We start from the raw sequence: 21565 nt of genomic DNA, 5'->3' as shown, positions 1-21565 counted from the left end.
TAACAGGACTTAAGAATCAGAAACTAATAGGTTTTTAACACCTTTGACAATGAAGGAATTCACCAAGGGTCTCAGCAATATTAAAAGCGGCAAAGCAGCTGGGATAGATGACGTGCACCGAGCAGATCAAACGCTTTGGACCGGGCACACAGAACTGGATCCTGCGACTTTTCAATCAATACCGCGAAACATGTAAAATCCCCAAGATGTGGAGGAAGACAAGGATTGTGGCACTGTTGAAACCCTGGAAGGCACCTGATTCACCAAAGAACTATCGCCCAGTATCTCTCCTTTGTCATCTTTACAAACTGTGTGGGATGTATTTTAAATCGTATGACAGACTCTTTGAGATGAAACTTATTCTTCAACAAGCTGGTTTTAGACCTGTAAAATCATGTACTAACCATATTCTGTGCTTAACAGAACACATAGAAGAAACACACGAAAATAAAAGGGGTACAGGACTAGCCCTGGTCGATCTTGGCTCTTCATATGATACAATTAACCACAGGCTGCTGCACCAGAAGCTCTATAATGAACTGAGAGACCATCAATTTGTTAAGATTATCGAGTCTTTATTGTATGTTTTCCTCAATGGGAAAAAGAGCAGTTGGAGAAACCAGGAAAATGGTCTTGCTCAAGGAAGCGTTTTGGCACCCTTCGTATTTGGTCTGTACACCAACGACCAACCGATGCCTAAGCATACAAAACATTTTTCTGTATGCGGACGACCTGGCAATTACAGCACAGGTAGAGGAGGTAGAACAGAAGCCGGTCAAGCTCTTAGAGAGAGTATCACAAAAACAACTTTCTTAAGCCAAACCCGTCCAAAACACAAGTCAGCGCCTTCCACCTTCGATCCTGGCAAGCTAACCGTAAACTTAACGTCTCTTGGAATAATACCTCACTGGAGCATACCGACAAACTAACTTACCTGGGCGTGGTGCTCGACATATCTCTGACATACAGGTACCATTGCGAAAAGACGCTACAAATGGTAACTGCCTGAAATAATATTCTGTGGAAACTAGCTAACAGCCAATGGCGTGCTAAACCTTCCATATTAAGAACCACCGGACAATCCTTATGCTTCTCTAAAGCCGAACACGCCTGCCCCGTATGGTCCAGGTCAACCCATGCAAAGAAGGTCGACAGAAGTCTTAATGAAACATGTTGATAACAACTAGATGCGTGAAACCTACTTTCCTACCAAAACTGTACAGAGCTGCCGGGTTTGCGAATCCCAACTCTCCGAGATCATCACATGAATTCACAGAGAGGCTCAGACAAACTATTGACAATCGGCACCCCTTTTTTGGCAGTAAGTGTAAACCCGGGCGATTTAAATCCCGTAAAAGGTTCTTAGCCACGATAATAGAAGAACCACCAGCTGATAACCCACCTGCACAGGAGGTGCCCAGCGGATTCAGCACAAACTGGAGGACATGCAGGACACTGAACCGAATAAGGACAGGGGTGGCCCCAATGAAGACAAATCTGATTAGGTTGGGTCTTTTAGTGACGGATGATAAGTGTGACTATGGCACTAAGCAGGATATGGAGCATCTGCTCGCCTGCCCAAACTGCACTTACAGGTGCAATCACGACGATTCATGGCTGGACAAGAAAGGAGCCTCAGACGTGGCCCTATACTGGGCTCAAAGATTATGACCTGGTTTCCGGACACGAAAAAGTAAAGTATAAAAATTAACTTACGCCTAAAAAAATTAAAAGTCGATTATATTAAAATCATCAATTCGTGTTCTGACGGATAGCCAACAAGGACAGGTAGAATCAACGCCACTGCAACGTTGGTCGAAATCTTTTTAAATCATCCTGTACTGAAATATTACTTCATTATACACTAAGAGTATTATGTGGAAAAACCTTAAAACCTTATATGTGGCCGGCCGGAGTGGCCGAGCGGCTCTAGGCCCTACAGTCTGGAACCGCGCGACCGCTACAGTCGCAGGTTCGAATACTGCCTCGGGCATGGATGTCCTTAGGTTAGTTAGGTTTAAGTAGTTCTAAGTTCAAGGGGACTGATGACCACAGATGTTAAGTCCCATAGTGCTCCGAGCCATTTGAACCATATATATGGAGCATGTATCTCTAAAGGAAAGCTTCTGAATAAATTTTGGAACTTGAAAAATGCTATTTCTTCATCTATATCTACATCCATATTCTGCAAACCACCGCGAAGAATGGGAGAGGGTATGTCGCGCTGTACCAGTTCTTCCCGTTCCATTCACGTACGGAGAGCGGGAAGAATGATTCTCTGAATGCATGCGTGCGTGCTGTAATTATTCTCATATTGTCCTCACGATCACTATATGAGCGATTCGTATGGGGTTGTAGCATATTCCTAGGGTTATCATTTGAAGCCGGTTCTTGAAACATTTTTTGTAGATTTTCTTGGGATAGTTTAAGTGTATCTTCAAGAGTCAGTTTCTTCAGCGTCACTGTAACACTTTCCCACTGGTCAAACAAACCTGTAACCATTCATGCTACCCTTTTATATATACGTTCAATAACCCTTTTTAGTACTATTTGGTACGACCCCCACACAATCCAGCAATACTGTAGAATGGGTCACGTGAGTGATTTGTAAACAATCTCCTTTGTAGACTGATTTCCGCAGTATTCCACCAGTAAATCAAAGTCTACCAATTGCTTTACCCATTGGCTTGGCTCTGAGCACTATGGAACTTAACTTCTGAGGTCATCAGTCCCCTAGAACTTAGAACTACTTAAACCTAACTAATCTAAGGACATCACACACATCCATGCCCGAGGCAGGATTCGAACCTGCGACCGTAGCGGTTGCGCGGTTCCAGACTGTAGCCCCTAGAACCGCTCGGCCACCCCGTCCGGCGCTTTACCCATTGTCCGCCTGCTTAGCTGGGTGGTAACTTGATAGCCTCCCATGCAGGTGGGCCCAGGTTCGATTCCCGGCTGGGTTGGAGATTTTCTCCACTCGGGGACTGGGTGTTGTGTTGTCCTCATCATCATTTCATCCTCATCACTGGCACGCAAGTCGCCCAATGTGGCATCTAACGAATATTTGTGCTAGTTCTTTCAGGCAGCACTACATTATAGACAACTGCATCATCCGCAAAAAGTATGAGATTGATATTTACATTTTCTGTACGGTCATTAATTTATTACTTCAACAGCATGGGTCCCAGCACACTTCCCTGTGGCACACCTGAAGTTATTTATAGATCTGATGCTGACCCTCCATCCAAGATGACATGCTGCTTCCGTCCTACCAAACAGTTCACTTGATACCCCATATCATCGTATTTTTGGCAATAATTTTAGGTGTGATACTGAGTAAAGTGCTTTTCGGAAATCAAGAATGCGGCAGTTACGTGACTGCCTTGATCCAATGCTTTCAGCATGTCATGTGACAAATGTGCGAGTTGGGTTTCACATGATCATTGTTTCCGGAATCCATGCTGGTTGACATGGAAAAGGCCATTCTTTTCAGGATTCCTCGTTACATTTGAGCTCATAATTGTTCTAAGATTCTACAACAAATTGATGTCAAGAATATTGTACGTCGGTGCTTTTTTCCAAGAACAGGGCTAGATTTTTTGTTCGAGGGATCTACGATGGATTATAGTTAGAAGAGAGGCTAATTCAGCCGCAAATTGAGTATAGAATCTGACAGCGATTCTATCGGCTTTAATAATTTTAGCTTTTATGTTGGTTGATGATTTGGGGAAGGGGACCAAACAGTGAGGCCCTCGGTCCCATTGAATTAGGGAAGGATGGGAAAAGTAGTCAACCGCGTCCTTTCAAAGGACCCATCCTGGCATCGGCCTGAAGCGATGTAGGGAAATCACGGGAAACCGAAATCAGGATTGCCGGACGCGGGTTTGGACCGTTGTCCTCCCGAATGCGAGTCCAGTGTGCTAACGACTGCGCTTCCTCGCTCGATCATTTCAACTGGTTTTCAACACCACTGACACTGATACTTATTTCACACAGCCTTTCAGTTGTCGAGGATTGTATTGGGACAGTTCTCCTGGGCTTTTCTATGTAAAGGAACATTTGAAAAGGGAGTTAAGAATTTCAGCTTTTTCTTTGCTACCTCCAGTTTTAGTTCCTGTCTCATTTGCTAGGGACTGGACACTAACTTTCGTGCCACTGATAGCCTTTACATACAACCAGAATTCCTTTGGGTTTTGCGAAAGATCATTTGATAATATTCTGCTATGGTAGTCATTGAAGACATCACGAGTTGCTCTATTGACAAGCGCATTTGATTCAGAATCTTTGAATCTATAGCCCTACGCTTTCTTTTACATTTGTTACACACTAATCTCTGTTTCTTTATATGTTCCTTCACAATGACTGTATGCCATGGAGAGACCCTCCCATTATGAACTGCAGTACTGGATACATATTTGTCCAGGGCATGGTCAATTGTTCTTTTAAACTTGGGTCATATTTCCTCTACTTCCTCCTGCCCTCTGCTGAAACTTTCAAGTTCCTCACTGAGATATGACATTACTGATTTCTTATCTAGTTCGCTGAACATATAAATATCTTTATGCTTCTTTTAGTTGCCGTTTGTACTTTGGTGATCATTGTTGCCACAACATCGTCATGATCACTGATACGAATTTCGATGTGGACATCCTCAATGAGGTCTGCTGCCATTAGATGGAATATATTTTCCCCATGAGTGGGGTTTCGAACTCTCTATCTTAGGTAGTTTTCAGAGAAGGCATTTTGTAATGTTTCACAGGCTGTTTTATGACGTTCACCATTAACAAAACTGTAATTTTCTCAATTGATTGTTCGATAATTAATGTCTTCAGCGATGATTACAGTATAATTGGGTAACTTACGTACAACTGAACTGAGATTTCCTCTAAAGTTTTCGGTTACATCAGGAGATGGGTCTGGTGGGCGACGGAAGGATTCAATTATGATTTTATAACCACATAATGAGTCTTACCCAACAATCTCTGATTTTTTTAGAACAGGATAATATATCACTACAAAAAGAACGCGACGACATGACAATTTGTAATTTGATTTGGCATATTTAGTTGAAGTTAGTTGCCATCTCGAAGCCTAAATTTAAAACTAAAAGGCAAAAGAAAGAGTACATTTCAAATTACAGCACAGCTAATCACATCTCAGTTACAAATTAGGAATTAGGTTAATTTCCATACCTGAAAGACAGAATGAATTTACTGGGGATAACATGAATGTGTCCAAATATTCTGAAAAACATAAAAATTAGAAGGGAGATTTGAAAGTTGTTTTTGTAAGTCTTAAACCCATTCTTATTTAGTCAAGAAAATATAACGCAGATTCCCAGTGACACATAAATAGAGCTGATTCGTTTAAAAACAATTTCGTTGTTAAAAATGAAGTCTGATAAGCTTTTTGTCATATCAGAATTATCCTGCAATAATTAACTTCTGGCTTTCATCATAGAGTAAACTTTTACCTGAGCTAAGAACATTTTCAGATAGTTATATACGCCTGTGTCTCTCTGAGAAGACATACAAATGAATAGCTTTCGATTAATGACATTTATTGAAGGCAAAACAATGTCACGGATAAAAGAATCAAATTAATGGTATATAAGGTTCTTATTCTTTAACAGATGTTTATATAAATTTATTAAATCATTTCAAAACGTTAATGAAGTCTACAACTTTCATATGAGGGAATCCTTCCAGTGAGCAGAGAAAACAGAGGGAACAGACACCTCTAAGTAGTTCCAAGATCTCAGAGCTCCATTTGTCTCTCTCTCTCTCTCTCTCTCTCTCTCTCTCTCTCTCTCTCTCTCACACACACACACACACACTCACTCACTCACTCACATCCCGAAATCTGGCCCAGATATATTTTCACCAAACGACACACTGTGACAGCTGTAGAGCCACAAGCGGGGTGCACGATTGCACTCACCCTCTCGTCGTAGAGATGATTTCCGACTATTGATGACTGGTGCTCCAATAAGCGTGTGTCTTTTCAGCTGACGTATATTAATTGATATAATTGCGTGAGTCAGTTATTCTCTTACCTCCCCTAATCGAACAAGATACTACCGCTGTTTTCCAACCCCGACAATAAATGGATGAAAGTACGAAAGGTGTTTGCATCTACATCTACGTGATTACTCTGCTATTCACAATAAAGTGCCTGGCTGAGGGTTCAATGAACCACCTTCAAGCTGTCTCTCTACCGTTCCACTCTCGAGCAGCACGCGGGAAAAGCGAGCACTTAAATTTTTCTGTGCGAGCCCCGATTTATCTTATTTTATCGTGATGACCATTTGTCCCTAAGTAGGTGGGTGCCAACAGAATGTTTACGCAATCGGAGGAGAAAACTGGTGATTGAAATTTCATGAGACGATTCCGTCGCAACGAAATACGCCTTTGTTTTAATGATTGTCACTCCAATTCACGTATCATGTCTGTGACACTATCTCCCCTATTTCGCGATAATACTAAACGAGCTGCCCTTCTTTGTACTTTTTCGATGTCATCCGTCAGTCCTACCTGATGCGGATCCCACACCGCACAGCAAAACTACATTACTTGATGCATCTGAACTTCTCTGTGAAAAATATAGCGTATGCCTTAGTAAATGCTGGAAAGTCCCAGTATGTATCGACCACTGAAGTAACAGGCGTTCGTGAAAAAACATTATATACACAGCTATCTTCAAATCCGGTACTCAACTGTAGCAATGAGTACCAAATCAAATCAAAGTCGATGTATTACTACGCGATCAGTAACCAAAAATGGCAACTATCATTAGACTGCGTACCGAAAATGGGTTCCTCGTTATTACAGTTATCTCATAAACTCTTACCTGCAAAAAACGCCATTAACGTTTTCTGCAGGGCTCATGGGAAGCTCTTCAGAATTGCGATGACAATTTTTTTTTTCCAAAAATCGTCGAACAATTATTTTAACATAAAATTTTCACAATTACTAGTGTTTTCTTTGCGAAATTCTGCTGAACTATTCAAATTTAGTACAGAGAGCTCTATAAATGTGGCTTATCTACCAAGAACTCTGGAAAAATGTGCATTTCTCGAAAATCAGTTGCCAACTTCAGTTATTCAGCTATTCAGAATTCTGATCATAATTTTTTTCTCAAAATTCTGCAGAAATATTTAAAATTTGTACAGAGAAGTCTAGAAGTATAGTATACGTATTAAGAACTTAGCAAAAATGTATATTTCTCGAAAGTCGATTGCCAACTTCACATTACTGTGGAAATGCGTCCCTAATTTTAGCAGTGATCTCATAAACTATTATCTACACAAATAAATGTCATTAGGGTTTTTTGTAGAACCCTTCCGGAGCGATTGAGAACTGAGTTTATTAATTTTTTTCGCAAATATAGCAATTAATTTTTGTGTACAAGATCAAAATCTCCGCAAGTATCAGTATTTTCATCGCGAAATTCTGCAGAACTATTCAAATTTTGTAAAGAGAACTCTAGAACTGTGACACGCCTATCAATAAATCTGAAAAAAGGTATATTTCTCTAACGTCGGGTGCCAACTTCTCATGTGTTATGGATTGTCGTTTTGTTTGCGGTTCGAACTGAAGAACCCACGTTTCATAGCTGTGACGACGTTCAACAGCAAAGCGTCACGATCAGGCTCGTAACATGGAAGTAAAATGATCTTTCGTTGCACTTTATGGTCTTCCGTTACGCGGTGAGGAATGTAGTGGGCGCACACGTCTGAGTACCTTAACTGGTGAACGAGTACGTCAGCACTACCAACAGAGGCATCCTGTGGTGCAGCGAAGTGTTTGATTGTGATCCGTCAGTCACCTCGAACAAAAGTGTCCGCAGGTATCAAGATTCGAAAGTAACAGCTGTGCGCGGCCGGCCATCACGCCAGAGATCGAACAGGTTTGAGCGTTCTTGTTGCGATGTTGAGAGACATTTCGCACAACGACGCACCGTAGTTTTGTTCACTGCCATGTTTCTGTAGACATACTGGAAGCACCTGTTAATATGTGCGATGCTCTGGTTTTTCGCCAAAAGAAATCCAATGACGCTCTCTGCTTGGAACGCACCTTCGTTACAGACGCCATTTTGAAAGGTACATATAGCGCATATCTATTCCAACTTCATAAAACTACAGAGACTGAAGAGGGAATATTCCACGGTGTCCCACAACAAATTCTGCACTTTTTCAACCGAAAATAGCCGAGAAAAAAAACTGTTGCATTACTCTTTTAATGTCCCTCGTATGAAGACGAAGGATTATTTTCAAACAAATTACGTTCGAGCATTTATTTAGAATTGACGGTAAGAAACTTAAATCTGAGCATTGGAGAAAGTAAGTATTTTTCCCCTTTAAATCCCTAATCATCTTCATAATCAGTGGAGAGCGAGTGTAAAACAATTTAAATATAAGGACTTGCTAGTTTGTCTGTCATCTTTATATCTCAAACATATTGTTTTCGTAGAATTATGGCCTTCTCTGACGGCATATTTATTTATTTTTCTCGTGTACTACTGTCTTGCAAAGCAGTCAGAAATCGCGAAAGTGCCAGTGTAAACACAACGTGCTGCGAAAATTAACAGTTACTGGTGCTATAAACATCCTGAGTTAATGACTGTAGGCCAGTGTGTAAAATGATGGTGTACATCTATTGTCAGAGTTGAGGGTTACAATGTCGTGAAACATACAGTTTCTTGATTATTGAAGCTATAAAGGATCATAAAATCTGTGAAAAACGTCTCTCAAAACAGCGGGCCACAGCAATCAGCTGTCGTCTGGGTCAACAAATAAATGCATACCACAAATTAAATAAAAGAATAAAAGTAATCTACCAGCTACATTACAGAGAAATTTCGTGAGTGGTTGCCACTGCAGTTCCAGCGTAGGGCCTGTGTACTGATGTTTTGCGTCAAAGAAGCGCCAACGGCCTTTGTATATATTTGTTACTTCTGACGCGCAGTGGCCGCAACGTCCTGCATTCAAGATCTCGCCACTGAAAGGGGGACCACTCCAAAGGGAGGTTATATAACTCGACCGTCGGCCGCCACCAGCCACAGCCAGCATTTCTGCTTGACGTGGAGAGAAGCAGCCTCAAAACCGCAAGAGCGATGGAGCACAGTGTAGGGTCGCCCAATGGCACCCAGTACTAGTTACCAAAGCCATCTCTCCTCACTGCAGTAAGCTGCCTTTTGTAAGACCACTGCTGCTACACATGCAGCTGCGTTCAGTGACGTGGAGCCTTTATAGCGCTAATAATCTTCCATCCAGGTCGTAGAGTTTCAGATGTACGGTGCAGATTTGATCTGTGTCTTGCTTTATATTCAAGGTATATTATAGGTTTCTATCAGCCATTTAGACATTTTATGTTCTGCAGTCAGTGCTGCCCAGCTGAAAGGAACATACCGAGTTGTTTGATCAATTATATAAAGTCAAATCACATACTGGGCTGAAATTGAGTAAGTACCTATTTTGTTCACATATAGATGGTACAGAACATTATCTAAGCCTTTTAGGAAATGTACAGTAAAGGTATCAACTACGGTCTCACAATCTACAGCTATCTGATAGTCACAAATAATTCTTATCCATTCTGCGCAACAGTTCAAGGTTGGTAGAAACAACGCCACACACACTGTGTGGTGGTCAAAAAGAGTATGGAAAGCTTGTAAGGATGCTGCATGGGAGGTTGTGCTGACACATAATTGTTAAGAAAAAAATTTGACACGTTTTGCCATTTCTGAGTTAATTAGCATTGGAGCTAGCCAATCAGGCCGCTGCGAAGTCGAATTCAAGTGGTTGCAAGAGACGATGTCGCCGAACGTGTTCTTCGTTTGGTTTCCTAAACCCGAACAAGATAGACATACAAAACTAGCACTTGGGACGGTAGTAAGGATGAAACCCAAGCCAAAGGCTGAGCTGTCTCGTGCGCAGTCATCTACGCTATGAAAGCAACTACCAATAATTGTATCTGGCCTGATTGGCTAACTCCAATGCTAATTAACTCAGAAATGGCGCACAAAGTATCGGATTTTTTTTCCCTCAGCAAAACCGATCCTGCAACATCCTTACAAGCTTATCAGAATTTTTATGACCACCCTGTATAATAAAAGATCACGCAGAAGGATTCTTATTTATAAATCACATTTGCATTTTGGTTGTGAAACGATTGTGTTATCCCTTGCGTAAGAGGGAGAAACATCGAGCAGCACTTGGAATTTCACAGCGGTGGATCGTGGCTATCCAAACTGCTAGTTTTTGTTCTGCGATGTTCCTGCTCACACTAATCGGAATCCCGCAAATTGCTCGTTGTCTTTCTCGGAAAGTTGAAGTAATATGAAGCTCTCTGGTTTGCAGCGAGAGACAACGAAATGCCATCATCTTCAGCTGAAGTGCTGAAACGGCCACACATCATAATCGCTAACCAATGGAATGTTGTGGTGTTTAAATCCTAAATCTGTCTTCCGACAGAACTTCGTGCACTTTTTCAAACTTCTCTTTTGGTTGAAAATTCGTATGCTGTTAATATAAAAGAAAACATACACCTGCGGAAGTTGGGAGGCGGCTTAGGATTTTCCCAGTTGCGTTAAAAATGTACCAAGATTATCGTGGATGAAATTTCCGAACAGAATAAAACTGTATGCCTTACCGAGACAAACTCTAGCCTTCGCCTTGAGTTCTGGAATATTACAGTTATTTTGGTGACGCCATGCAATTACTGACATAAATGTGTCTTTCTCCAGATGCGGCAGATGGTGCCGTATTCTACAACGGGAGGCTTGTAAGTTCTGTGACCGCTGCAAGAGTCGGCCTCCACACTTAAGAGTGGTTAGGACCACTCGTGAAGCTTTGGCGAGGGTCTTATCTTGTATACAGGAGTGGGACGAACGTGAGGCTTCGGAGGTCCGCGTTGTTGGTGTCGCGCTGGTGTCGCGTGGGGCTCCACCAATCGCTCTCACGTAAGCCTTAAAGTGATTGGAGGCAGAGTCAATCGTTGTCTTGGCTGTCTCGGCGACGGCCAGAGTGGTTTTCTGCGCTTCTGTGGAAGACGAGACGCTATCTGTTGTCTGGATACGGTCCGTTTCTGCCTCCGGCCTCGCAAGGAGAGTGGCGCTGTTAACGGATTCAGGCGCCGTGTTAAACCACCTCAGCAGGGCTGAAAGCAGGCAGTGGCAGCCACAGGTCCATCTCGACGAAGTGGACGGCGCTGGGAGTGGTCGGTGGTTGAACAGCCACTCCTTAGGAGGGCAGGGCGCTGGGTGCCGACAGCACTGATAATGGTACAGCTGGTCCCTGGATGCGGATGGTGTTTTGGAGTGGCGGGTGCAAGGCTCCTGACTCACCAGTGCTGGTCTAACTGACAGTGACCATCGCTATCTCTTGATATTCCAAGAACCGTGACAGTGATTGGTGATCGACTGCAGTACGAATTTGCCGCCAGCCTACGAGGGCAGTTATGTGGATAAGGTTTCCGAACGGCAGCTGGCAGTTGCTGTTAGGCCACTTCCTCTGCGACTGTGAATGCGGCTGAGAACTGCTGCACCATATGGTTTGGCGTCCACCACGGCTGCACGAAATACATAGCGTACTCTGCCGCTGTGTCCAGGTGCTTCTTTGCCGTCGCGTGACTTTGAAACGTACGCACATGATCTTCGAGTGGGCCAGGAGGCAGATGCCACAGGACGGAGGTTTTCGTACCTGGACCTCCGTGGACGTCTTTTTACGTGGCGCCAGCTCTAGGTGTACTCAAAGTCACGGAAAATGGCCACCTCCTCCCCGCCACAATTCGATACATTTGGCGCGGTGTGGCGCGGTGTCTGGCAAGCGAGCGCGTCATGTGCTTGCGCACATTTTAATCACACCACGTTGCCTCGGCAGTGCTTTCGTAAGTTGCTCATCATCTGGCAGCACAAGCACTGTTGGGTTCTGTTCACGTCAGAGGGCGTCGACGAAACTGTAACAGTAACTGTGTAGCCTTGCCTTGTTCGTGGCTTGGCGCAGGTAGACAACGCCGTGGAAACAAAGCGGCTTCGGCATCTGGCCCACTTCTTGTGATTTCACGATCCATGGAAGGCCGCGGATCACGGCCTTCGCGGTCTCGTACCATCTGGGCTCTTGGCGGAAGGACTTGGAGCAAATTCAGCCAGAAGCTCCTTGGCTCCGTCTTGTGCGCTCTCGGTGCAAGGTATAGCGACAGCAGGCTACTGCCACCCTTCGCTGTAGAGGAGAAGTTAACCTGTCTGACCACGACTTTCTACTGTGTTGTGTTCTTCCCAGTTAGCTAGACAACAATTCAAGCAAATCGTATTAATGATGTTTATTACAAAAGAAAATGATTAAGATACTTAACTTTGTGAGACAGAGACATGTCGCCAGCAGGCGAAGATTGCAAGGTTGCCAAGCCCAATTCCAATCCTAGGCGAGGGTTGCTTCAGTCCACGGGAGTAGGCAATCCCTGGGACAAAATGTTCATTGATTATGTCGAGCCGCTCCCTCGTACAAAAGATGGAAATCGTTAAGTTTTCGTGGCAGTGGATGCCTTTAGCAGGTTTTTATGGTTGTTCACGAGCAGTGGAGTGACTACGGCCTCAAATATTCGTAATGTGTCAAGATTTTTTTCCATCTTGGGCCCTCCACGGTCGTTAGGTATCAACAATGCAGCGGCATTTTTGTTGAGGCAATTTAAGCGCTTCTGTTTTAACAATGTCATTGCGCATCTCACCACCGTACCGTACTACCCTCAGCCGTCATTTGGCTAATTAGTGAACCGCTACTTGAAATCGGAGCTGATGATTTTCCACTTTGAGTCGCAGCTCAAGTTGGACACATCCATTCCGTGGCTAAACGTAGCCTTTAAGTCGACCTATTACGAAGTTTTGAAGGCAAAACCTGCATCGTTGGCGTTGGGCTACCCTCTTAATTCCCCGCTCACTAATTTGTGGTCTGTGAACTATCTTTTGCCGGGCTGTCACCCCTCAGATCATTCAGCTAAACTGGTAGATAGCCAAGAAGAACATTGAGCTCGCACACCGGAGGCAGGCACAACGATGTAACACGGGTCGCTGAGCATGCCAGGTGAAGGTTGGTGATCGCGTCTTCATCTCTGACTTCTGTGGCCAGGGGCGGGTTGACGCGTCCACATCTGGTAAGTTGATTAATTGCTTTTTAGGACACTGTGGGAATACACAGGTGTTAAATCCAGTGAGGGTCTCAGTGTGCAACCTTGTCACGGGCAAGGTTTCCAAGGTCCACGTTTCGCTGGTTACAGCGGGGGGGGGGGGGGGGGGGTGGTTCTAAGTTTAAGTGGGGGAGGTTAAGCCGTGCTCGCTCGCATCGATCAATCAATCGCATGATCGCGGTAGTTGGGCACGACTTTTGGTGGTTCTCTATGTGAGGAGCTTTGACTGGTACGAAGATTGACAGAACTGGCGGGTCTAATTGGCAGGAGGACTTGCAGGGCGAGGCTGTTTTACCTCGCTGCCTGGAGCTGATAGAAAACGACGTCTGCAGAGCACAGACCTCATCCCGCGAAGACAGTGATTTTGGTTAGCTGTAGTGGCTTTGGGACTCTGGAACTTTACCTGTGCCGAGCATGTGGAGATTTTGAGTGAAATTTCGCTACTAATTCATCAGATATTTTGTTCGCATTGCTCAGGACCTGCTCCGTCCATTGGCACATCCGTGGGTGGCGAGGTAGCGCCGCCCACCCATTCCGTTTACCCAGACTGTTGCGCGGGTGAATTGTATCTGTAAAACTTCTTATGGTTCTGAACTTACGTCACCAACGGACGTGACGTATTGCTTATGTTACTGCTGTTAACAAAACTGCTGCAATCAATTAAGAGATTATATTTTTTAAATTCAATCGACAAATTTTGTAAATGTCAAGGTTTCTATTACTTATATGCACTTCAGATACCTGGTAATGTTTGACAAACTGCTCTGTTTCTCAATTATTTAAAAACTTTTTTGCTGACGTCAGTTGATGATCTCGTTTCCATTCGACATGTTGTTTAATTTATTGCTTGTTTTAAAAGTATTTTACTGTCGTCGTAAGTTGCTGACGTATTTAAACAAAATATTATGCACGTTTTCAACTGTTAACATTGGTTTCTTGCCTCCTGGCCCAGCGCTACCACGCTGCACAGTATTAAGTTGCTGTAGGGAAACTACGCCCGTCTGATGCAGTTTTGTTTCCGACCTGAACATCGCACGATCACCAATCCCTGCGTCTGGTGGAACACATACGCAGGGCTGGAGACAGGAAACACAACACAAGAGCGTTCATTACTGACATCGACAAAGCGTTCGATGAAGTTTCGCGTGATGGCTTAATATACAAATTATCCCAGTGAGACATTCCAGCATACATGATCAGCATCATTTATCGGTTTCTGTTAGGTAAAGCAAAGGAATTAGTCCAGCACGGCTCGGTTCTGGGCCCCGCACTTTACAAGCTCTACACCAGTGAAGTGCCAGAATTGGCGGGAAGTGAAAATACCCTCTACGTGGACGACACGGCGGTGTATAAAAGCAGCAGAAACCTAATATTCAATGCAAGAAAACTGCACCAAAACCTAGATACCGTCACCCAGTGGTGCAACGTCTGGAAAATTAAAATAAACCCAGATAATAGTGTTGCTGTAATGTTCACAAGCAACTTAATTACTCCAAATCGACCTATCTCTGTGGTAGCCAGAGCGTTAGAATGGAGGGACTCCGCAACGTACCTTGGCCTACAGCTCTACGGACGCCTGACATTCGTGAAATTAGTAAACAGAACAAGAAGCTAACGATTCTGTTCACAGAGAAACAGCTTCCGGGTTGCTCTTATCTAGGTGCTCCAGATTGGCAGAAAGTTTTCTCCCCTCTCCTAGCCCCAAGGCGGGTGGAATGACAACGTTCGAGTTCCGGCGTGTACAGTCACATTCCACCTCGTGTGCCGCACATAGGCGTCTCGGCCAAGAGCGCTTGCAGTGTATTGTGGACGGTAACGGGTCCCAAAGCAGCCAATATCTCTGTTTACGAGACCAGCATTGTTCTTAATTTCTATGGCTTCCTTCAATATGGTGTTCTAAAATCCTCTGACTTTGCACAGCACTCTCATCTGTTCAAAATCACACATATGGTTCTCTTGCAAGCTGTGCTCGCGCCAGCCGATTTATCTTTCTGACCAAATCGAATGAACTAGTCTTACTCCAAGCAGTGTTGCTGAACGCAGCGTTGTATCTGAACGATGTACAGCAGCTCACCACAACATTGTATGCTGTAGACACCAAGGATGCGCAGTTCCGGTGGAACCATCCCCAAGCCAGTTAGGTCTCTAGTCTTCTGCAGTGATCGGAAGATTGTTTTAACGTCACACTTCTTATCGATAAATGCAGGCTCTTCTGTCATTGGTACTACACTTGACAGAAATGTCAGCCGCTGTCGTATCTTCTTGTGTTATTTCGGTGATGCACGCTGTATTCGTTGCCTTCTTAATGTTTGTGTCACTGAACATTCCTCTGGAAGACTTCCGTCATGCATTCCCGTTCGGTAGACAGGTTTTCCTGCTGGCATAGCCCCACCCCTGTGAACAAGAGTCCTCAAAATAGTTCTGCATTGGTGGAAGTTGTGGTAGGAAGATATACGCAAATACAGATCACTTTCGTCGGTCCCCCGTACCTAGAGTGGGCTAACGTGCAACTTTGCTTCTTTCAAACCAACATGTCCAGTAGTGGGAGAGAGCGGCGATTCCCCACCTCCATCATAAATTTTATGTTCTCATGGAAAGCGTTTATGTGCCTAACCAGTTCGTTGATGGATTCCCTGCATGTGACTACACAACGAATGTGCCATGCCGGCCGGAGTGGCCGTGCGGTTCTAGGCGCTACAGCCTGGAGCCGAGCGACCGCTACGGTCGCAGGTTCGAATCCTTCCCCGGGAATGGATGTGTGTGATGTCCTTAGGTTAGTTAGGTTTAATTAGTTCTAAGTTCTAGGCGACTGATGACCTCAGAAGTTAAGTCGTATAGTGCTCAGAGCCATTTTGAATGTGCCATTCACATATCTGTAGAAGTTTGAAGTGCGTGTTTTACAGCAATTTTCCCAAAACCTTTGGTACATAGATTGGCCATTATTAGTGCCATGGGTCACTGGCTCTAGCTAGTGCTATCTGAAAGGCATATCCCCGCCGTCCACCTGCGCATATAAACTCTTTATGGCTTGAATGTAAGTGGTAGTGAGGGCATGCTAGCGAAGTCTCATCATTTGTGGCCACAAACGTTACCTGAGCAACATTAACTAATCTTGCAAGGGCACTCGCATGAGTAATGACTAAGAACAGAAAAAGCAAGTCGTGTTCTATTGTGGCCAGTTTCTTTGTTACTGTTTTGCAGGCTTCGCTGATATTTAATGCCCGCTAGTTCCTCTTTTCGATTACTTATTTTTGTTGTATTTAACCAGTTTTCAAAGTTACACTGAAATTGAAACTAAACTTCTCATTTACATTAGACACTCATGTTCAGGAAAAACAGAAAACCTTGACCGATTACAGATAGGAAGTTCATGTTCACGAGACATGCAGATTAGTATGTTCTGCAGAAATGATTAGCATTTCTGTCACTTTGATTTAGCACCTGTCCTGTTACATAGCAGGCACAGGGTCCACCATGGGCCCTGATAACGTATTCCATGTGTCATGGTATCGACACGTATAAGGTGCGAATGGCGTCCTGTCGTATAGCTATCCATTCTACATTCATCTGGGTCCAAAGTTCATTTGTGGTGGTTGGCATTGGGTCACAGCACTGCACCGGTCGTTTCGTTATATCTCACACATTTTCGATTGGCGACGAGTCTGGTGATCTGTCGAGCCAGCACAAAGGGCTGACATCCAGTGACACCAACAAGGGAAGCGTTCGTGCAGCAATATGTGGTTGTGCATCGTCTTGCTGAAAAATGGCATCTGGGGTGCTGTGCAGGAATGGTATGGTTACGGGTCGCAGTACGTCATTTACGTATGTCACACCGGTCAAGTGCCCTGGACACGCACCAACTGTGATTTGTGGTTGTACCCTGTAGCCACTTGCACCACAAGGCCTTGGGTTGGCATTGTATGTCTTGTGAGAATGCAGTCACTATGATGCCGCTCCTCCTGTCTGCAGCGAACAAAAACGCGGCCATCATTTTCGAACAAACAGAACCTGGATTCGTCCGAAAACACTATCTGATGCCACTCGTGTTCCCAGTGACTTTGTTCCATACACCATTTCCGCCTAGCTTGTTTCTGCACATTCGTCAAAGGTAGGCTTAGAAGTGGACAACGCACACGCAACCCATGCTGTATCAAACGGCGACAGACTGTCACCTGATAGTGTACGATGAATTACATTGTTCCACTACCAGAGCAGAGGATGACGCTGATCTTTCCTGTCCGGATGAGGTGTCGGTCTTCTCAGGGGTGTAGTCTGTATGGTGAGACCTGACCCACTTCGTTGTGTTCTACGGCCATCCGTGAATTATTCTGCTCATACCCGTAGCACTGCCGAACACACTTCTCCCCTCAAGGGCAGCAGTCTCACGGATGGATGCATCACATCTATCATGTCAGTAATGCGCCCTCTTTCAAACTCACTGATCTGACGGTACGGTTCGCACGCACGTACATCAGCGAGGCATGCTACACGTCTGCTCAAGTCACACTGATCCACTACCTTCGGTTTATAGCGACAACGACAGCCGCAGGCACATTTATCGATATTGACCTTGAACCCGCGCGCCGACATATTTCAAATGCTAATCATTTCTGCAGAAGACACTGATCTACATGTCCTGTGAATATGAATGTCCTATCTAGTCGTTCAAGGTGTTCTGCTTTTTATGAGGACGAGTGTATTTATTACACCATGCATATCACATTTATTTTCGTTATACTGACATGAGACGAAAAGAGAAACGTGTGTGTTATTTTTGATAATCTATTTTTCCAATCTCGAACAGCACGCGGAAAAAAAAAACGAACATCTATATATTTCCTTAGAAGCTCTTTTTTCCCTTATTTTATTATGATGGTCGTTTCTCCCTATGTAGGTCGGCGTCAACAAAATATTTTCGTATTAGGAAGAGAAAGTTGGTGTTTGAAATTTCATGAGAAACGCCTTTGTTTTAATGATGTTTACCCCACATCCTGTGTCATGTACCTGATACTCTCGATAATACAAAATGTGTTTGCCCTCTGTGAACTTTTTCGATGTACTCAGTTGTTACTCCTGTCTGGCAAGGATCCATACCACTCAGCAGTACTCCAAAAGAGGATAGACAAGCGTAGTATGGGCAGTCTATTTAGTATATCTGTTTCATCTTGTAAGTTTTCTGCCAATAACACGCAGTCCCTGTGTGTTCTTTCCAAATTAAGTAGATCGTAATTGTAATTCCTCGGTATTTAGTTGAAATTACAGCCCTTATATTTGATTGATTTAACATGTAACCGAAGGTTAACGGATTTCTTTTAGCACTCAAGTGGATAACCTTACACTTTTCATTATTTAGGGTCAGCTGCCAATATTCGCACCATAGAGATATCTTTTCTAAAACTTATTGAAATTTTTTTTTGTTTTCTAATGACTTTATTTGACGATAAACGACAGCATCATCTCTAAACAACCAAAAACGGCTGCTCAGATTCTCTCTTACATGGTTTATATAGATAAGTAACAACAGAGAGCCTATAAAACTACCTTGGGGAACGCAAGGAATCAGTTAGTCGATGACTTTCCTTCTATTACTTCGAACTGTGACCTCTCTGACAGGAAGAGATCTATACGTCTTCAGAGTATATGCACTACTTAAACTCCATTACTGAAGACACGGCAAGGATATTGCTGTCTGCCTGGACTGAGTGTTCTAAGTTTATTTTCCTTGGATTAACACATGAATGTAGGGTATTGAAGACTGATTTGTTTGGATGTGTCGCCATGAGATTTAACAACCTCGTTTGAAGATGTAATCCCTCCTTGAGGTCTGCATGGAGCACTTGCCACCTGAACTTTTTCTAAAACCTTGTATGTTTCATCACTAAAAATTCATTTGACCATAATACTAAAATATTCTCCAGTCTGTTATAACTTTTAAAAAACTTCGTGCAAAGTGGTATGTTTCTAAATTTCTAACAAAATAAATCATGTTAATTAAGCCACGACGCCTCCATAAAAATCCATTTCACTTAGTAATCCCACAGCGAATTGACATATTCAATGCTTGCATTAGACACCCGCATGTGGTAGCATAGTGGAACAATTCAATCGTTTCTTGAAACTATTCTCCCACGTAATGGATTGGAGAGCCATGAGGACCAGTGTTTGAAAACAAGAAGACAGAAAACTTTTGGATCTCTGTTTTCCTTCAGAAGATGCAAATACAGATGATTGTTTTCCCTGTTGCTCTAGAAAGCATCCTAAATTTTTTATCATAGTGTTCAACTTATTACGTCCCTTCAAACAACGTTCGCTGTATGATTCAGCTTCTGTCCAAGGCACCTAATATGATTTAAATGACCACTTCTGACTGTTTTCAAAGAGTCAACGCTTTCGTTCCTGTATTTGGCACTGTCTTCACAGTCTCGTGCTGCACATGGTAGCTATGATGTCACTTACCATTTTAAACTTGAACACTTCATAATGGAGTACAAACAACATGAACATACACTGATATATATCCTGATCCTAATTTACTTCATTCCTGTGCAAATGTTAACCCAAGTCCTGTCGTTACTGTGATGCCCGAAACACACTTGCTCATATAACTTAGGCGTTATTTGTTCCACACCTGTGGAATAGCAATTTTCACTCGCAGAACGTTATTGATTTTCACTTGATACGCCTCGGACTTGAAAAATCAACAGATGAAAAAGTCCTCTGTGATCAAGTCGGACCAGCGAGAACCAAATGTCTTGGCGAAGCACGGCCAATCTATCCCACAGGAAAAGTGAAATTTAAGTAGCTCCCTAAGTTGTCGGTCAGTAATAACAGCTATTCTTTCTTCTGTTGTGTACATTATGGTACGTTAGCAGCAAAAAGTCTACATTTATAACGTTAAGTCAGAAGTGGTAAGGAACATCGTAAACACCCCGTACAGTTTATTTCTGAAGAGCCCCGAAGATTGCACGACCATGTTGAATTGAGTTTGCTGTCTGCAGAATCTGTGTACTTTCAACAAAAGGCTTCTGCACATTCCACGCTTCAACTGTTCTCCGCATCAGATCAAAAACACGACGACTTCTTCTGTCAGTGATTTCGCCGGCTGATGCAACATCATCTCCTGCTAGCTGGCTCGCTACGTATTTTTGTCGTGGTCGTTTTACTGTATGCATGATAGTCTCGCTCATTGTTCTCACAAGTGGGATGTTACGAGTACATAAATGGACAATTATTTTATTAGTTATCTGACATTTAAAATTTAAGTTTTTACTGTTCTAGAGAAAAGTATATTGTTTTGTTAAATAATAAGTTATAACTTTTAATAACCAAAATGTCAATCTATATTTTTAGTATTAACAGAACTGTGCTGATATCCTATGAATTTTCTTTTTTCGGTATGGGGAGTGGAATGCTGGCCTTCAAAAATATCTGAATAGTCCTGTGGCCCAGATAACCACTACTCTTTCGTAGATTATAAGCTGCTGCTATTTCAGGACTGACGCGTTATTGGCGAACTGGGGTGCTTGATTTTGTTTTCCGTATGATTTTCACTATGCACATATTCCAAAATAGTATTTTTACGTTCCCATACAATTCTGCTGTTGCGATACTTACAAAAACCACTTGTTCATCGGGAGAACAAACCCTTCTCTTTCAAATGCAGGCTTCGACGTTTCCACAGACGTGAATAACCGTAGTACACGTGTTCGTCACCGAATTTAGGAGACAATGAATAGAGCTAGAATTTGTTCTCAATTGAGAATTTAGAAGAGAACGCAGATAGCGCTGTGCTGCTGCAAACTTTGAACATTTGTGTGAAACGGCTACACGAGCAAAAAACGTGCCGCGAGACAAAATGCGAATACTCTGAATGCAGTAACTCTTCCAGCGACTTTTGAAAATAACATCAAAACAGTTTTGGTGATATAATGGTTTCCCGTGTTAGCACGTATTACAAGCTGAGTTTACGCTTTGACAGATACAGAATTTGTCGTGCTATCTCCCACACGACGAATGCTGAAATGTTTCGTCTAACAGAAATGCAAATCGCGTAATATATTTAAATATTCAATAATACTACTTTCGTTGCAAAAATACAGATTAGTGGTAATGGAACACAGCATTCAACTATGGCTACCACAATGCTGTTGCACAAAACATTGTTTAACCTCTACGGTTGGCAGGGAGCGGACAGAAACAACTCCAGTCTCATTTCTAATAATCGTTACTTTAAATGAAGTTATGCGGCACAGTCAGCCGTGATGAAAAAAGTCCATACCTAATTTCAACATTAAATAGCTATCAGTTATCACTGAACTCGCAGATGTACGGCGTTTTCTGCACGGGAACAGAAAAACTGCTAATTTCATCGACATTTTGTTAAA

This window comes from Schistocerca nitens, chromosome 3 (assembly GCF_023898315.1).
Source record: "Schistocerca nitens isolate TAMUIC-IGC-003100 chromosome 3, iqSchNite1.1, whole genome shotgun sequence".
NCBI classification, from domain to species: Eukaryota; Metazoa; Arthropoda; class Insecta; order Orthoptera; family Acrididae; genus Schistocerca; species Schistocerca nitens.
Note: the sequence above shows the minus strand (reverse complement) of the source record.